The 21,720-nt window shown below is 35.7% G+C and overlaps 1 long non-coding RNA gene across 1 annotated transcript; it reads right to left on the bottom strand.

Moving 5' to 3' along the window:
- Window positions 1–6,072: 6,072 nt before the first annotated feature.
- LOC149694763 (uncharacterized) lies at window positions 6,073–6,480 on the bottom strand. Its single transcript, XR_016382487.1, has 2 exons — window positions 6,254–6,480; window positions 6,073–6,142 (listed from the first exon to the last, which is right to left on the bottom strand). It is a non-coding gene; the product is annotated as an uncharacterized LOC149694763 (long non-coding RNA).
- Between the last annotated feature and the right edge of the window lie 15,240 nt (window positions 6,481–21,720).

The following is a 21,720-nucleotide window of genomic DNA, read 5'->3' as shown; positions in this document are numbered from 1 at the left end:
CATGCGAGGACGTGTTTTCGGATTAATCGTTGCGGGTGAATTAATAATGGATAGTTATTTCTTCGGTTTTTAATTTATATCAGATATTTTAAGAAGACAAGTCCTACATGATCTACCATAGAAACTAAATATTCTATTTGACCCACATACGAAACTAGTTCGAGGTGGGATTAGCTAGTGATAAAAAAGTTACCGCTTTCCATCGTAACTAAAATACTTCAATAAGGATTATAGGTATCGGATTAATCGTTGTGGGTGAATTAATAGTGGATAGTCATTTCCTCGGTTTTTAATGTATATCGGATATTTTACGAAAATAAGTCCTACGTGATTTATCGTAGAAAACACCGATTATGGGTTTATGGTATTTTTAAATATCCCATTTGATCCACATACGAAACTAGTTCGAGGTGGGATTATCTAGTGATAAAAAAGTTACCGAATTCCATCGTAACTAAAATACATCAATAAGGATTATAGGTATTGTCGTAGGTGAGTTTGAATTCTTCCAGATTGTATGTGTATTATACTATACTAATTTATTCGTTCCGGTGATAGTGTATAAAAGTATCGGTCCTTGATTCTAGAACCATCATTCTCGAATACTATTTTCAGAGATAAAGCAGCATTTAGGAAACAGAAAATTTCGGAGAATCAACCACTTTTGAGAATAGAAAAAAACTGTAGCTCTTCTTGCTTTTGGTGAAGACGTTAAAGCGATCTTGCGATACACGGCCGTCCTAGGGCCAATACCTGGACGAGATGAGCTCCCAGAATTTACCTTCAGAGATTTGGAGGTAAGAATTTAACAAATGGATTCATTTTTATATTAAAAATTAAATATCACGACAACGTTTTTATTCATTTGTTTAAGGTTTTGGTGCGATCCATACACATCGGATTCGTCATCCGATTTGATCTCAGACCGGATATATCGTCTATAGATGTCTCCGTGTCGTATCACCCAAATCTGGACCGTCTCATGCAAAAAATAGGAGGCGAAAAAAGCTTCGTGCAGGTATGTTCTCTCTCTCTCTCTCAACCCCCCCCCGCTTAATTACATCATTATTCCATGTTTCCTTTATTTCTTCCCTTGGTGAGGCAGTTGGAGACGCCCTGCCCCACGAACGGTGCAGGGCTTTAATTTTTAAAGACTTTTTCGAAAGTCAGAGCAGCAGCAGCGGAATGTAACAAAAAAAATTAAAATTAAAACATATATATATATATATATATAATCGTTGAAATAAAAATTAAAAAAAATAAATATATATAAAATAAATTGAATATTGAAATAAATTGAATATTAAAAAGCAATAAAAAGTCTATTTTTTTACAACATTTTATTTTTAAAAACCTTCATCGTCCCAATCAATTAAAATTGGAGGTGAAGATATTAAAATTTTTTTTCCTGTTTTCTTATTAACCATAGTCGGGGGTTTCTTCTTCTTTTCCAATAACTCCGTATGGCTTCTAGTTATAATCGGTTCTTGACCGGTATTTCTATTCAATTTACCCGAGACGTGATATTTTCGTGATTTTTTTACGATTGGTTTTGCGTTAGTGGGAGTAAAAGTCGAAGCTGCGGGGGTTTGAACTGCTTTAGTTTGAAATGTTTGGGTTTGAAGGGGAGGAGGAGGAGGTGTATAGGTGGAAGGGTTAGAATGAATAATTAAAGGTGACGATTGTATATTCGGTTTGGTTGATGGTTGATTGCTAACGCTAACCGTTTTCGGAACAATGTGTTTTTTAGAAAACTGATACTTTTGAAGCAATTCTTGATACCGTCGAGTTTTTTCTCTCGATGTAAGACCTTTTGTTCGAAATACCGCGAACATTTCGCGGTCAAGGTCCGTCATTTCATTGTTAATTAGATCTTGATTTGATCGAATTTGATCATATGGGACGCGAATTAATTTTTGAAGAGTATTCATTGTCCGAGTAATGTTGAAATGCCACTGATAATGCTCGGTAGAAGCGTCAAAATTAATGGGAAAAAATCTCCGTGTTGTTTCAATTTCAGAAGAGACTTCTTTCTTTTTAACGAAATATTTTTATCAGCTAGTTTACGTATCAAATTCCTGTACTTGACTAATTTTCTCCTTGTTTTATTAAATAATGCGTGTTCAGGCTGATATGTCTCATTAGGAACCTTTACAAAATTAGACATATTCAAAGTACGGTAATAAAATATATACAAATAAAATCCATTCACAACCTTGCTTGTACATATTTTGACCTAATAATATGCAGCTGGCGTTTTTATGGTGCGCATTTTTAATGAATAAATTTCCGAAAGTTTTATTGTCTTTCAATTCGTTTAGAAGGTCATCGATAATAATCAAGTTATTTACATTACAGTCTAGTAAATTTTGAAGATCATCGGGGATTCCCTTATCAAATTCCAAAATTGGAAGTTCCTTTAGTAACTTGGTAAATATAGTTAGTCATGGACAATAAGTCCTTTAAACGGGTTACCTGGGAACTTCTTCAATTGCTAGTTTTATTTAATTTCTATGTGAGCCGTGAAATTAGGCCCCCTTTCCTACATTTTAATTTTACGGTTACATAAAGTGGCGAGCTTGCCAGGATCCGTTAAGACTGACATTACCATTTGTACTTAAACGCGTACTTGTGATCATTACTTGTGCCATTGCTTGAACTCATCAACTGTCGCGTCATGAATCCCCCCGATCCGCATGCTTTAATCGCCGCGATTAACGCGCAGTTACCGGGATCTTATACTCCCCCGAGGAGGAACACTCCTCCTCCAAGCCTTGGTACAAGTCCTACGCATGGACAAGGAAAAGCGGCAGGAGGAATCCCACATCCGCCGCCGCTACCGCAAGGTGCAGCGTCCAATGTTTGGATTCAAACTATTCAAACACTTGCAACTACGTTAGCGAACATAGGAACTAGACCAGCCGCCAAAAATAGGCCAAAACCACCCCCTCACTTAATATTTAGTGGTGTTGAAGGTGAAAGCGCACCGGAATTCCTTCGGACTTTGACGGAATTCGCTGAATATCACAGCATGACGGGCAATGACATTATCGCGCTTCTCCCCCAAATATTAAGGGGCCGTGCCTTAATCTGGTTTAGAGACATGAATAGGCCTAATCAAGTACTAACGTGGCGTACAGTAAAGCGCGCGTTTAGAGACTATTTCTTTTCGGTACGAGCGGAGGAATCCCTCCGCCAAGAAATAGCACAATTTAAACAATCCGACGGTGTGTCTTTTGACGCGTATATCGCTACAATTACCGCGATGAATCAAAACCTACGCGTTCCGTACACTGACTCTGAACTTGTTGGTATTTGCAAGAGAAATATCCTCCCCGAGAGACGCATCCATGTCTTCAACGACAACATAAGAAGAAATTCTCCCACCGCCGCGGTTTTTACTAAACCGCTGGCGGGAGGGACATAATCAAAGGTTGCGACACCTAAAGCAAGAAATACCAACAGACCAAAGACTCCGACACAGGTTAAGCCCGAGCAAAACGACTAAAGTCGTGTAGAGTGCTATAAATGCGGACTCTTAGGGCATTATGCCACCACCTGTCCGGACAAACAAGAAGTCGCGCAAAGACAGGCTTCGGAAAACGCGAAGACCAAAAGGGGATCGTCTTCCCGCCGCGCGAAGAAAGTAAAGCCCCTTATGGAAATTGGCTCTATGGATGTGCGTCGCTGTGAGGTTGATCCTCCCGTGGCCATAGAAGCCGTGTATTCGCATGGGACTTTCGCGACTAGACTGGATTCAGGCGCTGATGCGTGTTTTATCAGCTTATATCAGTGGCGTAATTTAGTCAGAACTTTAAAACCAGACTTAGTACTTCCGGAAGAAGAAGAGACTCAATGCATAGTGTTAGGCGATGGACGTTATACCTTCACAAAGGGACGCGCGCGAATAGACTTCCGCTTAGGACAGTTGAAACTAACGCAGGAATTTCACGTAGTTCCCTCACTACCGAACGATTTTATTCTGGGAAAAAATTTCCTGTATAAACATCGGTCGATTTTGGATTTTGGTACAAAAACGTGTCAGATTGACGGAACAACGTTTCCATTCGTACTTAATCTCCTTGGGTTAAAGACTCCAACACCTCAGATTATCGAGGATGTTGAACAAGCTGTCGCGTCGCCTACACTTAGTCCTACTCAGAAGGAAGACTTAAAAACTATTTTATTACGATTTCCAAAACTATTTTCGGAAAAAGCGGGAAGCACTAACTTAGTATATCACGAGATACATACTACTACCGATGTTCCCGTTAGTCAACGCGCGTATCGTGTTAGCGACGAGAAAAAACGGATAATTGAAGATCATCTTCACGAAATGATCCGCGACGGTATCGTGAAGCCATCCGTTAGTCCTTACGCGTCGCCAGTGGTACTTATCCACCAGAATTGCGGAAAGATACGTTTCTGCGTCGACTATCGCGCTTTAAATAAAGTGACCGTGAAAGATCCGTATCCGCTTCCGCGAATAGAAGAATTATTAGGAAAAATGGGTGCCCCGAAGTTCATCACAGCACTGGACTTAAAGAGCGGCTATTGGCAGATAGATCTCCATCCGCAAGCGAAAGCGAAGACCGCTTTTATCACGCATACGGGGAAGTACGAGTTCGAGGTACTTCCGTTCGGTCTATGCAATGCGCCGTCGTCGTTTCAACGACTCATCGACGAAGTCTTCAGGGATGGACATCACTTTTCCATCTGTTTCTATCTGGATGACATCGTCATTCCATCCATTACTTGGGCAGACCATTTGCAAGCCTTGGAATATGTCTTTCACCGACTGTCTGCTGTTGTAAGCTGAAGTCCATTTCTAAGAATGACACATTTTTACAATAACAAACTGTTTTTATTTAAAATCAGTTTTCTTAAGCATCTTGACATCGATAAACGTTAATTCAAAATGCTTCAAATATGCTATAAAAGATTTACATGGAACTCATCTTTTCTATTTTCTAATAAATTTAGATCAGTTAGCCAGTCTGGTAAATGAAGACAAGTTACTATTGGAGAAATGGGGTGTATTAAAATGAGTTCTCCGACCTTATTGAACTTTGTTTGATAGGTACGCCCATGCCCTGAGCTTCGTCCTTGGCTTGAAGACCTATAGCTATAAGATTGTCCACCGTTTGTTTTATTTTGATGGTGTCCGGATAATTCATTGTGATCTTCTGTTCCGCGAATTTCCAATGGATCTTGGGATCAAGATTCTTCAGATTCTTGGTCTTCCAGATTTGAAGTATTTGTATGTAGGTCGACCACGGAGTTCAACAAGATAACGAGCGTAAGTCATTGTCTATTCTTTGAGAAATAACGTTCGATGTTGATCCAGTCGGTGTGCTGGGGTTTACTGAGTTGAATGCTTCTTCGAATGTCCTTTTTAAGTTCATCCCAGCAATTGTCGAAGGTGGACCATCTACATGACCTATAGAAGTATTCGCCTGCGTGGGAAATATGGGTGCGGTCTCTCCTATAACTGACGAGGCAGAAATTTCCCCTGTATTTGTCTACTGTATCTTGTAAGGTACGGCAGAAGTGTTCTAACTTCTCCACGAGTGTTATAGGGTACTACTGTGCTATTGTTGAAGATAGTATGCCTTTGCATTGTTCTATAAGGTCTTCAAGTCCATATATCCGTTTCTTCAGTTTTAGCATCACGTACGCCTTTATGACTTTCTTCATTGATTTCATTAGTGTTGTCAGCTGTTCCTGTTCGTTCTCGTTCAATTCCTCTGCATCCGATATAATTATGTCCATCGCTTCCAAAATTGTCGAGAAAAAGTCCAAGTTCATCGTAGACTTCCATGTATTAGCTAGATATATGAAAATATGTCCCACCGTAGTAAAGGCACCATCTACTTCTTCCATACTGATCTAAAAGTAGAAAAGTTTTATTTCAATCAGAATAAACTTGCGTTTGCTAGAGGTATCAATTTTATCAGCATTAAATGTTTCTGTAAAACGACAAATTCTGAAATTTACATCATCTTCAGCGTAGGATAATTTACGTTTAACAGAATGAAATTGAGGATAGCGATCGCGACAGGTATTTTCATCGTAAATAGTAATTAGTGGAGTAAAAAACAGTTTTGGCACTAGTTATTCTTATTACTAATTATTTCGTCATGTAATATATATTCGTCATGAAATATTATGTCCCATTTTTTATGGACATGTATTTTATCGTTAAAATAGCAATTAGAACAGACTTTGAGTTATTTTTGAGTGCGTTCGTCATTTTCGTGGCACATGATGCACCACGGATCGCTTTCAGGACAGTCACTGGACATTTCACCACGGAAGTAGTCATAAGTAACGTGAGTACCGTCAATCCAGCTAGGGACATATTCATTTGGAGCCATCATGTAATTGTAATGACTATACGAGATTTTGTGATCCGTCCAAATGTGGCTCCATAGTTCCATTTCGCGACAAAGGCGTGGTGCGTCTTCGTAAAAGTCCTTGTTGTCAACCATCTCTAAGTAAAGTGGTTCCAAAATTTTGGCTATGTATTTTGGAACGATTCCTCCATGTTGGAGATTTCATAAACTGGAATTTCCTTGCTCATGGTAGCTCTTAATTACTTTGCGCATCGCATCCTTTAAAATTTCAAAATGCGATTTAGGTTCATAAGGCATATTTACTTGTTTATTGTTTAACGATGTGTGTCGTACCAATACCTATAAACCTATTTATATACCAACTCATAGCTTTTCCTTCCATTGATAAGCAAGAATTGATATAGTGAAGAGGTACCAAACGAATTGATATTGTGAAGGGGTATGCCTACTTAACAATAATTATAAAATTAATAATAAATGCTTTACCTTCGATTGATATACCAGAATTGACATAGTGAAGAGGTGCGTACCAATTTGATATAGTTAAGATGTACTTAACGCATTGATATGGTGATGGGGTACTTACGGGTACTTAACAATAGAAATAAATATAAATAATAATGATGTAGCTGCAACATCATAAAATTAATAATATTTATTATTCTTCTCCTAAATGACAATTTAAAATTTCCTTATGATTATAAATCCACTCGGAAAATAATACACATTTAGATAGGGCGCACAAATATTTCCTATTATTACGGACAGGCTTGTGATTAAGCATACCGGTAATCATCGGCCCGTCATCGCTAGCGTTTGGACATCCCACTCCATTAAAATCTATATTTTCCCGATGAATAATGTTTGACAAAAAGAAGCACTTCTCATCCCCTTTTCAGAATTCTCGTTTGTAGCTTTGTACGACGGTTCTCAGGCACTCCACGAGTATATCGTAGGGTGTCACCCCATCCTCCCAGGCTAGCCCGTGCAAGTTGTTCAACATCCACCGATTTTGATGTTTAGCCTCCTGTGAAAGATCCTTCTCGGGGTATGGCGCCAAGAAACACCATGATCCTACTCTCGGGGTTTTTTCGACGCTTGTTACGGCTACCTCCGTGGCTACTTTTTCCCGTCCACCACTTGTAATGCGCCCGTCAAGGAAATAAAAATCGACGACGATGGATTTCTTAAACCTATAGGCAAGAATTCGCGTTTCACCTTCATATCTGAAATTATTCCAAAGGAACAATATCTACTTACATTCTTACGGCAACCTTTCTACAAACGACGATGGTTCCTGGTATTTGCGGTTTACATAATCTAAATCGGGTCTATTTATACCTCTCCGAAAGCACTTGAAATTGATCTCGATCCCATGTTATCTCAAAAAATATTGTGAACTTTAAGTAGATTGAATCATCGAATTATATTTATCATATTTATTATATTTATTTCATTTATATTAATTATTGCACGAACAGATAATTATTGTTATCATGTGTTTAAGTCCATTAAATTAGCCTAGGAAGTAACCAAAAGCAGGGTTTGGGACTCCCCTCTCTTGTGTAGCAATACTGAAGAAGGGCGACACCTCCGCCACCTCGCGGTAATTTTTCTCAGATCTCCGTTTTAAGTGCGACTCGAACGCCAAAATTTGCCCTCTCGAGAGAAAACTGGACTTCAAAAACTGGCCTTTTAATTGGCTACGTCTACCGATGACGTTACATGCCTTGGCTCAGTGAATGGAGGTTCAACGGGTAAAAATAAGCCTTTGAATTCAGTTCAGTCTGAGTTTCAAGTTGAACCAAATTTCGGTGCTGCAACCTTTCACCAGAAACGTTTAAGCTATTAACGCCACCTATCATATGAACTGAATTGTAATTTCGTGCCGTCTGCTCTTTTTTATTTTTAAATGGAGTGTCACTATTGTCACCCCCCGGGTAGAAATAGGCGGACTAAGAAATTGAGATTCCGCAAATTTTAAAAACGTTAACCCTTGTTTTATGTATTTTATAATTTTCAATAAGTTAGCCATACGTTTAAAGATTGCGCACTATAAATATGGACATTATTACGATAAGTTCACAAAAGGCTAGTAAACCTAAAACATCTTACGAAAAGCTAACTTTGGACACCATAGGTTAACTTTAGACTATGTTAGTATTATTTTGGACACTCAATGTCATTTTGGTAAAAACTTACTTTTATATTTAAACTATAGAAACTGTTCATGTTGGGAGAACTTTTGAATGCATAAAAAGATCGATATATAGACATTTAATTTATTGGATGTTTCACCTTTCTGGTTGGCAGTTGAAAACACTTTTATGATGCTGATAGGCGTGTTAGCTATCAACGTCATATCATTCTGTCTCTTTGCTCATTGTTAACTACATACCAGAGTCCACTGGGAGGGATACACAAATAGGTCAGAAAATCTCTGGGTCAGGGCTGTTTAAAACACTCAGGGCTCCCAGCGCTTAGTGCACAAAAAATAATGGGTATTATAGGTCTGAAACGCCAAAATTATAGGAATAGGATATTTATAGGTCCAAAAATGATCAATTTATAGGTTCAAACATGTTATGTAAATTTTATAATTTAAAGTAACGAATTATTGGAGTTTTACAGGATGTATATTATACAGGGTGGTTTTGAAAGGACCTTTCAAAAACACTCTGTATATTCTAGAGTAGACCAGAACTTTTAAACATATTTATAAAAATATGATCAATATTTAATCTACTGTGGACGAGTAGTTAATAGTGTTAAATTATTTACCATGAAATTTTTATAGTTAACTACCTTACTGTTTTTAATTATGTTAAATGTCAGGTACTTTTGAATTTGGACTAGTTCAGGGTTACCACGAAATTTTAAGATTCAAATTCCCTGACTTTTATTATGATTTTCCCTGACATGTTTAGGCCTAATTGTCATTATAGAGCTTTCAGATGGGATAGTAGTACGTCACACCTTCCCAAGTCTTGCCGCTGTTCTGGTAGCCATATTGGTTGGCCTCAGCTTCATTCCTGCTTTAAACCCACCAATATGGCAGCGTAAATTATGTCACGAGACTTAGCTCCTCCTCCAACTGAAAGCTTTCTCTTCTAAATAACAAAACAATTGCGTTTAAATCGCCTTTTTGAGTATTTAACTTAAAACATTGAGGAGAGAGCGCCGCGATAGATTAATCGGAATGTGCAATTATATTCGGTAATAACTTAGTGAAAGGACAATATTTATTTTATTAGATATGATAAATAAGAAAGTACAAAATAGATTATAATAATAATAATAAATAATAATAAAAGGCTTTTTATTGGAGCAATCATTAAGATAAGATCTTATTTACAATGATGTCCAGTCCGTTTTAAATTAAAGTAAATGAAATTCTATTATAGTAGATAAAATTCAAGTATAATTAATATTGATATATTTTTGAACTTCTAGTTTGTATTTCTGGAGGGTTTTTGGGTTTTTAGTTGATGGGGTTGATTGTTCCAGAGTTTGATGCCTCGAAATTTAACGATTTTGTCTCTGAAGTTGGAGTCAAAAGCTTCATTTGTAAAATTGGTAGTGTTTCGTCTTGTTCTTTCTATATTGTTGTTCTCAGTGAACCAATCAAGAGTTGTATCGGGGGAGAGTCTATATTTTATTTTGTACAGGAACGTCAGTAAGTCAAGATGGTAGTTGTATAACGGGGAGGCAATATTGGCCGTTCGTTTCGCGTCCGTGGCCGAAGAGTATTTGCTTGTTTTGCTTATAAATTTTGCGCACTTAGTGGAGAGGGAGTCCAGTCTTGCCATGTTGGTTTTGTTAGTATACTGGTAGAAGACGTTGCCATAACTTATTAGAGGTTGTATACAGGCGTTGAACACAATCCGTGTAGTATTTATGTCGAGGAATTGTTGTAGAGGTCTTAAAGTCCAGAGACGCGTAGTGACTTTTTTCGTCACATAGTCTACGTGGTTGGTCCAGGTTAGTCGCTCATCTATCCACAATCCCAAGTATTTGTACACTGTGGTTCTTTTGATTGTACCATTGTATAGATTTATTTCTCTTTCTGGGTTTTTCACTTTTTCTTGAGTAAGATTAAAATTGAGACGAGTTAATTATTCATGCTGTGTTTTCTTAATGTTATTAAAAATATACTACCGCACCCTTAATATTTTATTTTATCAGTCTCCAATATGAATATCTTGATGAGGTTTTCTGCTTACTCTTCATAACCAAGGAACCATTTCATAAATCCTGTTGAAAGCTGTAAAGAATTTAAGATATACAATTATCAAATTCTGCTGAAATTAATAGTAGTTTAGTAGTCAAGTTCCAAAAACTTAAATTTAGGTAGTTCCCATCATAAAAATTTTACCAAATTTATAGTATCCAGTTCCATTCTCTATTTGTGAAATTTATCAGAGATATTAGCAGTACTACAAACTAGTTTACATAACTATAAAATAGTAAAAATTATTAAAGCAACAGGTTTAAACTTTTTTTCCAAAAATTCCTGGGTTTTATAAAATTGTTCCGCTTAGTAGAAGCAAAAGAAGATATTTTCTTCTGGTAGTAGGCAACATACAAATAAATAGTAGAACTAAATTGTGTTGTTAGCCACTTGTTCATAACTAATGATCAAGTGTTTCCACTCTCGCCACGGGGAGGCCACGCTTTCGAGAGCAAACCCATATTGATACCAAAAAGTCAAAATGTTATACTTTTTCCTTCTGATATCAATATTCTTAATGAAAAAAATTCTTTAGCATATACTATCCCTAGAACCAGCCACTTCATCCTGAGAAATTAAGTTTCCAGTTCTAAAGATAGTTACTATAGCACTTTTTTTAATTAAGATGCTGGTAAAATAATTATTTTTATTCACTGTTTATATTATGACTATGAATTATATTATGATCGTGACTATGAATTATATTATGATCGTGACTATGAATTATATTATGATCGTGACTATGAATTATATTATGATCGTGACTATGAATTATATTATGATCGTGAATATGAATTATATTATGATCGTGACCGGGGGCTAACCATTCATCATTTTATGTCTCTTGCACGGATGCTAGCGAATTTGATAAATTATCTGATTTATCAATCTGGCCATTAGACTGCATCATTACTGACTTTCATGGTGAACCACAGGACGCTCATAAACACGAATCGGAGTTCTGTACTACCACCGAAAACGATGATCCGACTACTGTGCCAACTAACACCTAATGAACCAAATTACTATAGCCTATCAAAATGTTCGTGGTCTCCGTACCAAATCAAAAGAATTTTTAAATAATATTATAGCTCAGGATTTAGACGTCATCTGCCTAACAGAGACGTGGTTAAATAACACTAATTTCACGCGTGAATATTTTCCTTCTACTTACCAGGTTTTTCGGGCCGATCGCCCTGATCCATTATTTAAAAATGTCCGGGGAGGAGGGACATTGATCGCCATTAAGAAATCGTTGTCGCATTGCAGACGTCAAGACTTTGAAGAAACTCCAGAATGTGTGTTTCTGGAACTTAATCTTGATAATTCGCGCTCAATTATATTGGGCAATTGTTACTTTCGCCCATCTAATGATGATTTACAATATAAAAACTATAAGGATTGCTTACTTACGGCTACCCTGAATACTGATTGCGACATTCTGCTACTCGGCGATTTCAATCTTCCAGGGATTAACTGGGATATATTTGGCGATCACGGTTGCACCTCCCCTGTTAAACATAAAGCAGCCCACGTCTTTGACATATGCTATAGCTTAAATTTACACCAAATCAATAAGTGTCCAGAAAACAAAAATTTACTAGATTTATGCCTTACAAATATAAACGGTTTAGAACTTACTGATCTTGAAGATCCTTTCGTCCAGATTGACCCTTATCACCCGCCCTTTTGCCTGACACACACTGATACCTTTCGTACTACTTTGCCATCTATCAGCCCCGTGTTTAATTATAGAAAAGGCGATTATTTTAGACTTTATAATCCGCTGTGTAATACCGATTGGACACCAATTCTGGGATCTGACGATGTTGATTCTTGCGTTACGTATTTAACAGACAGTATATGCTCTGCCATGTCCACGCATATACCCAAACGTGGTCGACCTGGTGGAGAAAAATTTCCTCACTGGTACTCATTAGATCTACAACGGGCGATAAGAAATAAAAAGTACCTTTATGGGAAAAAGCGTCGCACTGGGTTATTGCAGGATGCTATCGCATTTCGTAAGAGCAGGGCCCTTGTCAAGCGTCTAATAGCGCGGGACAAAAATGTTTTAACAGGACTGGTTTGCGAAAACGCATTAGCCCACCCCAAACAATTTTGGCGTTTTGTCAACGGAAACCTTAAAGACTTTAGATCTCCAATTACGCTGACTATAGACAAACAGCTCGTTTCTGAACCAACTAAACTGGCTGACTGCTTCAAAGACCTATTTTCGAAGGTTTCCGTGGATAACACCGACCAAAACGAGACGTATTCCCTTGCCTCTAATGACGTTGCAGCTCACAGTTACGTAAACCAGATTATAACCCAGTCTGACATCTTTTGGGCCATAAAACGCCTGCCAAACAAGTTTTCAACGGGGGTTGATGGTATTCCCGCGTTCATTATCAAGGGCTGTGCGGATGTCCTTTTGTCCCTACTGGAACATATCTTTAATCGGTCAATACAGCAGCATTGCTTCCCTAGCCTTTGGAAAACGGCTGTAGTGGTGCCCATTTTCAAAAATGGATCATCTACAGATCCCAAGAATTATCGTCCTATTTCCCTTTTAAGCGTCTTGGCGAAGATATTTGATATGATTATGCATAAATTTATGCGGGGTTGGTTCGAGTTCTTTCCCAACGAATGCCAGCATGGCTTTTCCACGGGGAAGAGCGTTGACACCAATCACGCTTCGTTTATGGATATGGTGGCTCCTGAGGTGGTTAATAGAGGGCAGGTTGATGCAATTTATCTGGATTTGGCGAAGGCATTTGATAGGGTTTCCCATCGGTTCTTAAGAGACAAGCTAAAAGCTCTGGGTATGGGTGGCAATCTATTATCCTGGGTGGTCGACTACTTGGGCTCTCGGGTTAATGTCTTAAAATGCAACGGTGAACTAACAAATGTGATATATCCTGTCCAATGTGGTGTTCCTCAAGGGTCATCATTGGGCCCACTTCTATTCAATGTTTACATTTTTGATTTACAATTTGCTGTACGTCATTCCAAGCTTTTCCAATTCGCCGATGACAATAAAATATGCAAGAGTGTAAATTGTCAATTTGATAGTGCACTGCTGCAACAGGACCTTGATTCGTTAGCCCTTTGGTGCTCTAAGAATAACTTACCCATAAATCCAGTCAAATCAGTCCATGTGACCTATACGAGACGCGTTTGCCGAAAAGTGATCACGAACTACGTCATCGATTCTAATAAAACACCTCGAAAAGATCTTATTAAAGATCTGGGCGTGCAGTTTGACCACAGACTTTATTTTTATGACCATATTCACTTCTGTGTAAACCGTTGCCGACGAACACTCGCGGTCTCATATAAATTAACTAGGAAATTAAATTCTCTTTCGCACTTCCGGCTTTTATTTCTAAGTCTGGTCAGATCGAGTCTCACATTTGGCTGGATTGCTTGGGGAGGTTGTAGCGCCTACCTTCTCGCTAAAATAGAGGGTGTTCAAAGAAAATTTGTCGAGTATTGTTTTCGAAACTATCTTAAAAATTTAGAATACAACTATGAAAATATCCTTAGTCTCCTTGGACTCCCTACTATAAAACGTCTCTGTTCACTCACTGATTTCCAATTTATCTTCAAATTAATACATAATTTTATGCCAATTCCCTCCCTGCTAGAAAAATTAAATTTTAATGTTCCTCGACTTTTGAGAATTAACCCAGACACATTCTATGTTAAAGGCTCAAGCCTAATCCCTATTAACAGGATGCAAAGGTCCTGCAATCTTTTGAAAGAAAAGTTAGACATATTCTCTTCCAATATTGCGCAAATACATAATTATAAATGCAACTGTTAATTTTCGATTTAAACGTCTTGTCTATATGTAATATTCTTGTTATTATGCTCTGATGTTATCACAAAGTGTATATTCTCGTGAATCTTTGTATGATTCTTTTTATACACAATAAACACCTTTTCAATTCAATGAATTATATTATGATCGTGAATATGAATTATATTATGATCGTGACTATGAATTATATTATGATCGTGACTATGAATTATATTATGATCGTGACTATGAATTATATTATGATCGTGACTATAAATTATATTATGATCGCGACTATGAATTATATTATGATCGTGACTATGAATTATATTATAATCGTGACTATGAATTATATTATGATCGTGACTATGAATTATATTATGATAGTGACTATGAATTATATTATGATCGTGACTATGAATTATATTATGATCGTGACTATGAATTATATTATGATCGCGACTATGAATTATATTATGATCGTGACTATGAATTATATTATAATCGTGACTATGAATTCATAGTCACGATCATAATATAATTCATAGTCACGATTATAATAATTCATTGAATTGAATTGAATTGAATTGAATTTTATTTCCTGCAAATCAACATACATATTGTACTTTTCATAGAGTTCCAATTTTAACCTGTAACTCTATGAAAAGTACAATATGTATGTTGATTTGCAGGAAATAAAATTCAATTCAATTCAATTCAATTCAATGAATTATTATAATCGTGACTATGAATTATATTATGATCGTGACTATGAATTATATTAGGATCGTGACTATGAATTATATTATGATCGTGACTATGAATTATATTATGATCGTGACTATGAATTATATTATGATCGTGACTATGAATTATATTATGATCGTGACTATGAATTATATTATGATCGTGACTATGAATTATATTATAATCGTGACTATGAATTATTATAATCGTGACTATGAATAATATTATGATCGTGACTATGAATTATTATGATCGTGACTATGAATTATATTATGATCGTGACACATTTTTTATGCCCCTAGCTAACTATGACTACGTATCGATACTCAAAATTCTGGACATTCCCCAAATTTCCACAGTTCTTATGTCCAATGATATTTGTTTTATTCATAAATTGATAGATAACCGCTTACATCTCCCTACCCTTCTAGAATCCCTCAATTTTTTAGTTCCTAAAAATACACGTCATAGTTCGATTTTCTATAACCCCCGTAAAAGTATAAATCCAATTGTAAGGATGCAGCATAAGTGCAATTTATTTGCATCAAATATTGATCTCTTTTGTGATACTCTACTCCAAGTGAAACAAATCCTACGTGACGTAGCTCAACTGTAAAAACCTAATTTTTATTAAATAACCATCCCTACCTCTGTATGTACATTAATCTAAAATTTGTGATTGTATAAACATTCTTGTATATATAATTGTGATTTGTATATATTTTGCATTGTACTCAAATGTGCCCGTTCTCGTGAGTTGTAACCAACTTTTTTCGTGCACAATAAACTCTCAATTCAATTCAATTCAATGAATTATATTATGATCGTGACTATGAATTATATTATGATCGTGACTATGAATTATATTATGATCGTGACTATGAATTATATTATGATCGTGACTATGGATTATATTATGATCGTGACTATGAATTATATTATGATCGTGACTATGAATTATATTATGATCGTGACTATGAATTATATTATGATCGTGACTATGAATTATATTATGATCGTGACTATGAATTATATTATGATCGTGACTATGAATTATATTATGATCGTGACTATGAATTATATTATGATCTTGACTATGAATTATATTATGATCGTGACTATGAATTATATTATGATCGTGACTATGAATTATATTATGATCGTGACTATGAATTATATTATGATCGTGACTATGAATTATATTATGATCGTGACTATGAATTATATTATGATCGTGACTATGAATTGTATTATGATCGTGACTATGAATTGTATTATGATCGTGACTATGAATTGTATTATGATCGTGACTATGAATTGTATTATGATCGTGACTATGAATTGTATTATGATCGTGACTATGAATTATATTATGATCGTGACTATGAATTATATTATGATCGTGACTATGAATTATATTATGATCGTGACTATGAATTATATTATGATCGTGACTATGAATTATATTATGATCGTGACTATGAATTATATTATGATCGTGACTATGAATTATATTATGATCGTGACTATGAATTATATTATGATCGTGACTATGAATTATATTATGATCGTGACTATGAATTATATTATGATCGTGACTATGAATTATATTATGATCGAGACTATGAATTATATTATGATCGAGACTATGAATTATATTAGGATCGTGACTATGAATTATATTATGATCGTGACTATGAATTATATTATGATCGTGACTATGAATTATATTATGATCGTGACTATGAATTATATTATGATCGTGACTATGAATTATATTATGATCGTGACTATGAATTATATTATGATCGTGACTATGAATTATATTATGATCGTGACTATGAATTATATTATGATCGTGACTATGAATTATATTATGATCGTGACTATGAATTATATTATGATCGTGACTATGAATTATATCATGATCGTGACTATGAATTATATCATGATCGTGACTATGAATTATATCATGATCGTGACTATGAATTATATTATGATCGTGACTATGAATTATATTATGATCGTGACTATGAATTATATTATGATCGTGACTATGAATTATATTATGATCGTGACTATGAATTATATTATGATCGTGACTATGAATTATATTATGATCGTGACTATGAATTATATTATGATCGTGACTATGAATTATATTATGATCGTGACTATGAATTATATTATGATCGTGACTATGAATTATATTATGATCGTGACTATGAATTATATTATGATCGTGACTATGAATTATATTATGATCGTGACTATGAATTATATTATGATCGTGAATATGAATTATATTATGATCGTGACTATGTATTATATTAGAGTGTGACTATAAATTATATTAGATTATGACTATAAATAAATATAATATAATGTTTTGTTACTTCAAATAACCTTTCTGCTTACACCTCAAACTACAAAAAAATCTGGGGAACCTTTTTCAAAATACTTTTCATCAACGTTTTTGCAATTTTGATGATACCAATTTTTACAAACCATGCATAAAATCATGTTCTTTAACGCCTTTATAAAAAGGGAGGAGTTACCTTTTCAAAATAAGCTGAAGTTTGCCTACACTCATCAGTACAATACAGCTCAAATACTTCAGTTTTTCTAATTACAACATCTTTCACTTTTACGGGCCTTTCATACACTGTTTCAGGGAATTCTAGAATTTTTTGCTGTTCCAAACATGATTTTATGTGTTTTCTTAATTCAGTTTTGTTAAATCTAACTAAGCTGGGATTTCAATCTGCTGCCAAAACATACTCATACCCAAGTGATAAAGGACCACGACTATGAAAATCGGACTGGTTTTGTACGCTAACAAATTCTACCTTTAATTTTTCCCTTTAAATTTTAAGATACTACAAATCTGGTAATAGACTTCAGTCGTGAAACAATTTTGTAGTGTGTTATAAACGCGTACAGTTCCCTCACGACATCCAACTGTCGACACTCCTAACCAATGTGCAGCTGTTATACAATGCACTACCTGTATCATATCTATTCGAAATGTTTCAAATCCTAACTTAAAACCTCTGCCTATTAGTTGAAAGCCTTTCTTTTTAGGAAATTTCGTAGCTAATAAACTACAAAAGTTCTCTTTTATGTTATTGCAATAATAACTATCCATTTTTCTTAACCTTTCCTGAATTTCCTGTGTAACAGAAGTACAATGTTTTCCTGGCTTCTGGTTATCTAACTTAATTGGTTTTACTGTATCTAATTTAGGTTTAATATTTCTGGAAGGCGAAGGCGGTTGGTCTATCTTCCGTTTAACCCTATGCTGACTAGCTATAGGAGTTTTATAACCTGTCTTTGAAAACGTGGCTCTGCTTTTTTTTCTGTTTTTACTTCTACCTCTACGATTTTTAACAATGGGTATTTTTAATTTGTCTCTAAGGCCTGTTAGACTCATCCTTCCACTTGTAACTAATCTAGGTGATTTTAAAATTTTGGACTTAGGGTTGGCTTTAATAACTAGATTACTTGTTTTAAATTTATATAGACCCGAACTGACATTAATATTTTCGGAATTGTTGCCCTCTAAAATCTTGGGTGAGCTTCTAGCTAATGGCAATAGTGCAGATGACTTACTAAAGCTTTCAACGCCGTCAAATGAAAGTGGTGCTATTTTAGTTACGTTTGCGATAAAAGAATGTATATTACAATTATGTAATGGTTTACTGGCATCATTTTCATCAATATTTATAAATTGCGATACGGGTACAGAACTATCAAAACTTACCCTCTCCAAACCTTGATTTGTAACATTGAAACTATTCGTAAAAATTTCCCCATCTTCATGACTAATTATCGCTAAAACAGGATTGTTCAAAATAGATTCTTTAGAAGAACAAGAATAATCAACTAACATCTTAAAATCCCTTACCTTTTCCTCTAACCAATCTTTATCTTGACAGAGATTTGGAGCTTCACAATTTTCAGAATATTTTAAATTTGACTCTTTAATTTCGTAAAAATCTCTTTTCACAACATCATCCCCACCCTCTACTAAATTTGGTACCTTTTTACTCCTTCCCAATACATTTAACTTTGATTTCCCCTCTAATCCTGTCTCTCCCACAACATCGACATCTTGCATATTAAGATCTTCTCTAGAAACTTCCAACCTCACACCCTCTAATTTGGAATCTCCCACATCATCAATCTTACTAATACCCACATCATCACCCTTACTAATACCCACACCCTCTAATTTGGAATCTCCCACATCATCACCCTTACTAATACCCACACCCTCTAATTCGGACACACCCACATCATCACCCTTACTAATACCCACACCCTCTAATTCGGACACACCCACATCATCACCCTTACTAATACCCACACCCTCTAATTCGGACACACCCATATCATCCTGACTACTAACACTTAAATTAGAGTTTCTCGTACTGTTAGAAATTTTACCTTTAGATAATAATATATTTTGATTCAACTGCTGGGCTTTAAGAACATCTGATAAAAACTCGTACATTTCCCGGTATTCTAACATACCCCCACTAGAAGCTAAATCGACAACTGGCTTTGCTAAAATGATAAGTTTGTTAAATTTTTGATTCTTGGTTAAAACCCTACTCCCCTCCTTGAATTTAGTAACAGTCACTGGTAAAAGTTCTAACCCAGGAGCATTTTCAAATATAATGGCTTTCTTCTATCTTGCCAGAATTAAGTCTTCACTAAACATATCTGCTAAACTCTATCTTCTTGCAAAAAATATGTGCGAACAAGGAATACCAAAATTAATGTTAAATGAGCAAGAACACTCCACCAAATTATTGATGGAATAGGTTTTTGTTACCCCTTTACCTTTAAAGACCCTAACTTCTAACTTTAATTGATCAAACTCCTAGTTTTTCTGTAACACTTCCAATTAGCAAAGTTGCGAATAAGCAACTCTTGTCGCTCCCACCGAACAAACCTCAGCAATTTGGACATGCAAGCTATCAACGCGCCTTGTATCAATAGTGGTTTTAATTTCTTTATATAATTTAAAAGCCATACCATTTTCTATATTCTTTTCAAATTTAATTAACTCCCCAATAGCTTCAGATAGTTTCGTTCGCGAATTAAGGTAATGTTTAATTTTACTGTTATGGCTTTCTACGTAATTGTTAGTATTGTTTCCCAAAGATTTTAACCCCTTTCTATAAGACATAACCCATTTCTCTTTACAACTTTCCCAATTTACTTGAAAATACGTAAAAAATTCATCACTAGCAACTAATCTAAAATTCTCTGTCTGTAATTCGTAATTGTCTTGATCAAAAGAATAAACCATACCCGTTAAATACACCATTAATTCCCTCTTAATATCCTTATTTTGACCGTATTGATTCACTTTGCGTTTAAAATTATTCAGAACATGAAAAGTACACAACAAAACCTGCGCAGAAGGAATATGTTTTCGAACTAGATTCATTTCAATGAAATCTTTGTCAACCATGACAACTTTAGTTTCTCTAATAAAACTATTAACTTTGACAAATTTGGAAATACACTTATCTAGAGTTTCACTATCTTCTCGTCTAACAAAGAAATAGGAAACGGGTCTACCGTTGAGGTTTGCATCCTCGCATAGAATTACATAGAGAGGGAACCTTTCTATGTTTAGCTTATACATTCCATCCATAAACAGAACATCGTGAAACTTTTCACATGATGTTCGCCTGGTAGGCGTTTGAAAGTACACATATACCAAGTCATCGTTTTCGTCAGTACAAATATCAATAACAGAATCTTTAGGCAAGAGTGTTTTCAACTGGTCAATTAAAATCTATCCCTGTGTTCTGCCTGCCTCATTACGTAACTTGACTTTCGCTCTTAAATTCTGAATATCTTTTGAAGTGACCACCTTACCATACTTATCAGAAACATATTATTTAATAAGGTTAGTACGTGCAAACCACACAACAATTTAGCATCATTTTCCCCAACTTCACCTAATTTTATATTCTGTGGGTATTTATTAACTATTGAAGGATTTACAGGGTGGTTGTGAACAAGATTTTCAGAATTAATGTGATAAGTAGACCCCCTACGTGCAACTTTAAATCTTAATAAGCAGTTTCGTGCATTGTGTTGCTGATTTGGCCTTAAGCCTTTACTCTTGGTTTTTACTTCCTCATAATGCTTACAGACATATATAATAGATTTATACTCAACTTCTGCTCTTTCGCTTAGTCAAAGGGTGGCTATTACTTTCACTCCACTTGGCCAATAAACCGGGGTAGAACGGGAAGAAACCGGGGCAGAACGGGAAGAACCCGGGGCAGGGCGAGAAGAAACCGGGGCAGGGCGAGAAGAAACCGGGGCAGGGCGAGAAGAAACCGGGGCAGGGCGAGAAGAAACCGGGGCAGGGCGAGAAGAAACCGGGGTAGGGCGAGAAGAAACGGGGCAGAACGGGAAGAAAGCGATTCCCAGAATGGGGTAGAAGCTAAAGGCAAAGGAGGAAACCCTTCTAGAGATGAAAAAAGAGGAAAGACTGTCTGTACCAAAGTTACAGACGGTAGGGAAGGACAACAAACCAAAACAGAGCGAGA

Source organism: Phalangium opilio, unplaced genomic scaffold, assembly GCF_054372755.1.
Source record: "Phalangium opilio isolate 3A_F unplaced genomic scaffold, DU_Popi_V2 ptg000022l_1, whole genome shotgun sequence".
NCBI classification, from domain to species: domain Eukaryota; kingdom Metazoa; phylum Arthropoda; class Arachnida; order Opiliones; family Phalangiidae; genus Phalangium; species Phalangium opilio.
Note: the sequence above shows the minus strand (reverse complement) of the source record. Positions and strands in the feature narration are given on the sequence as shown.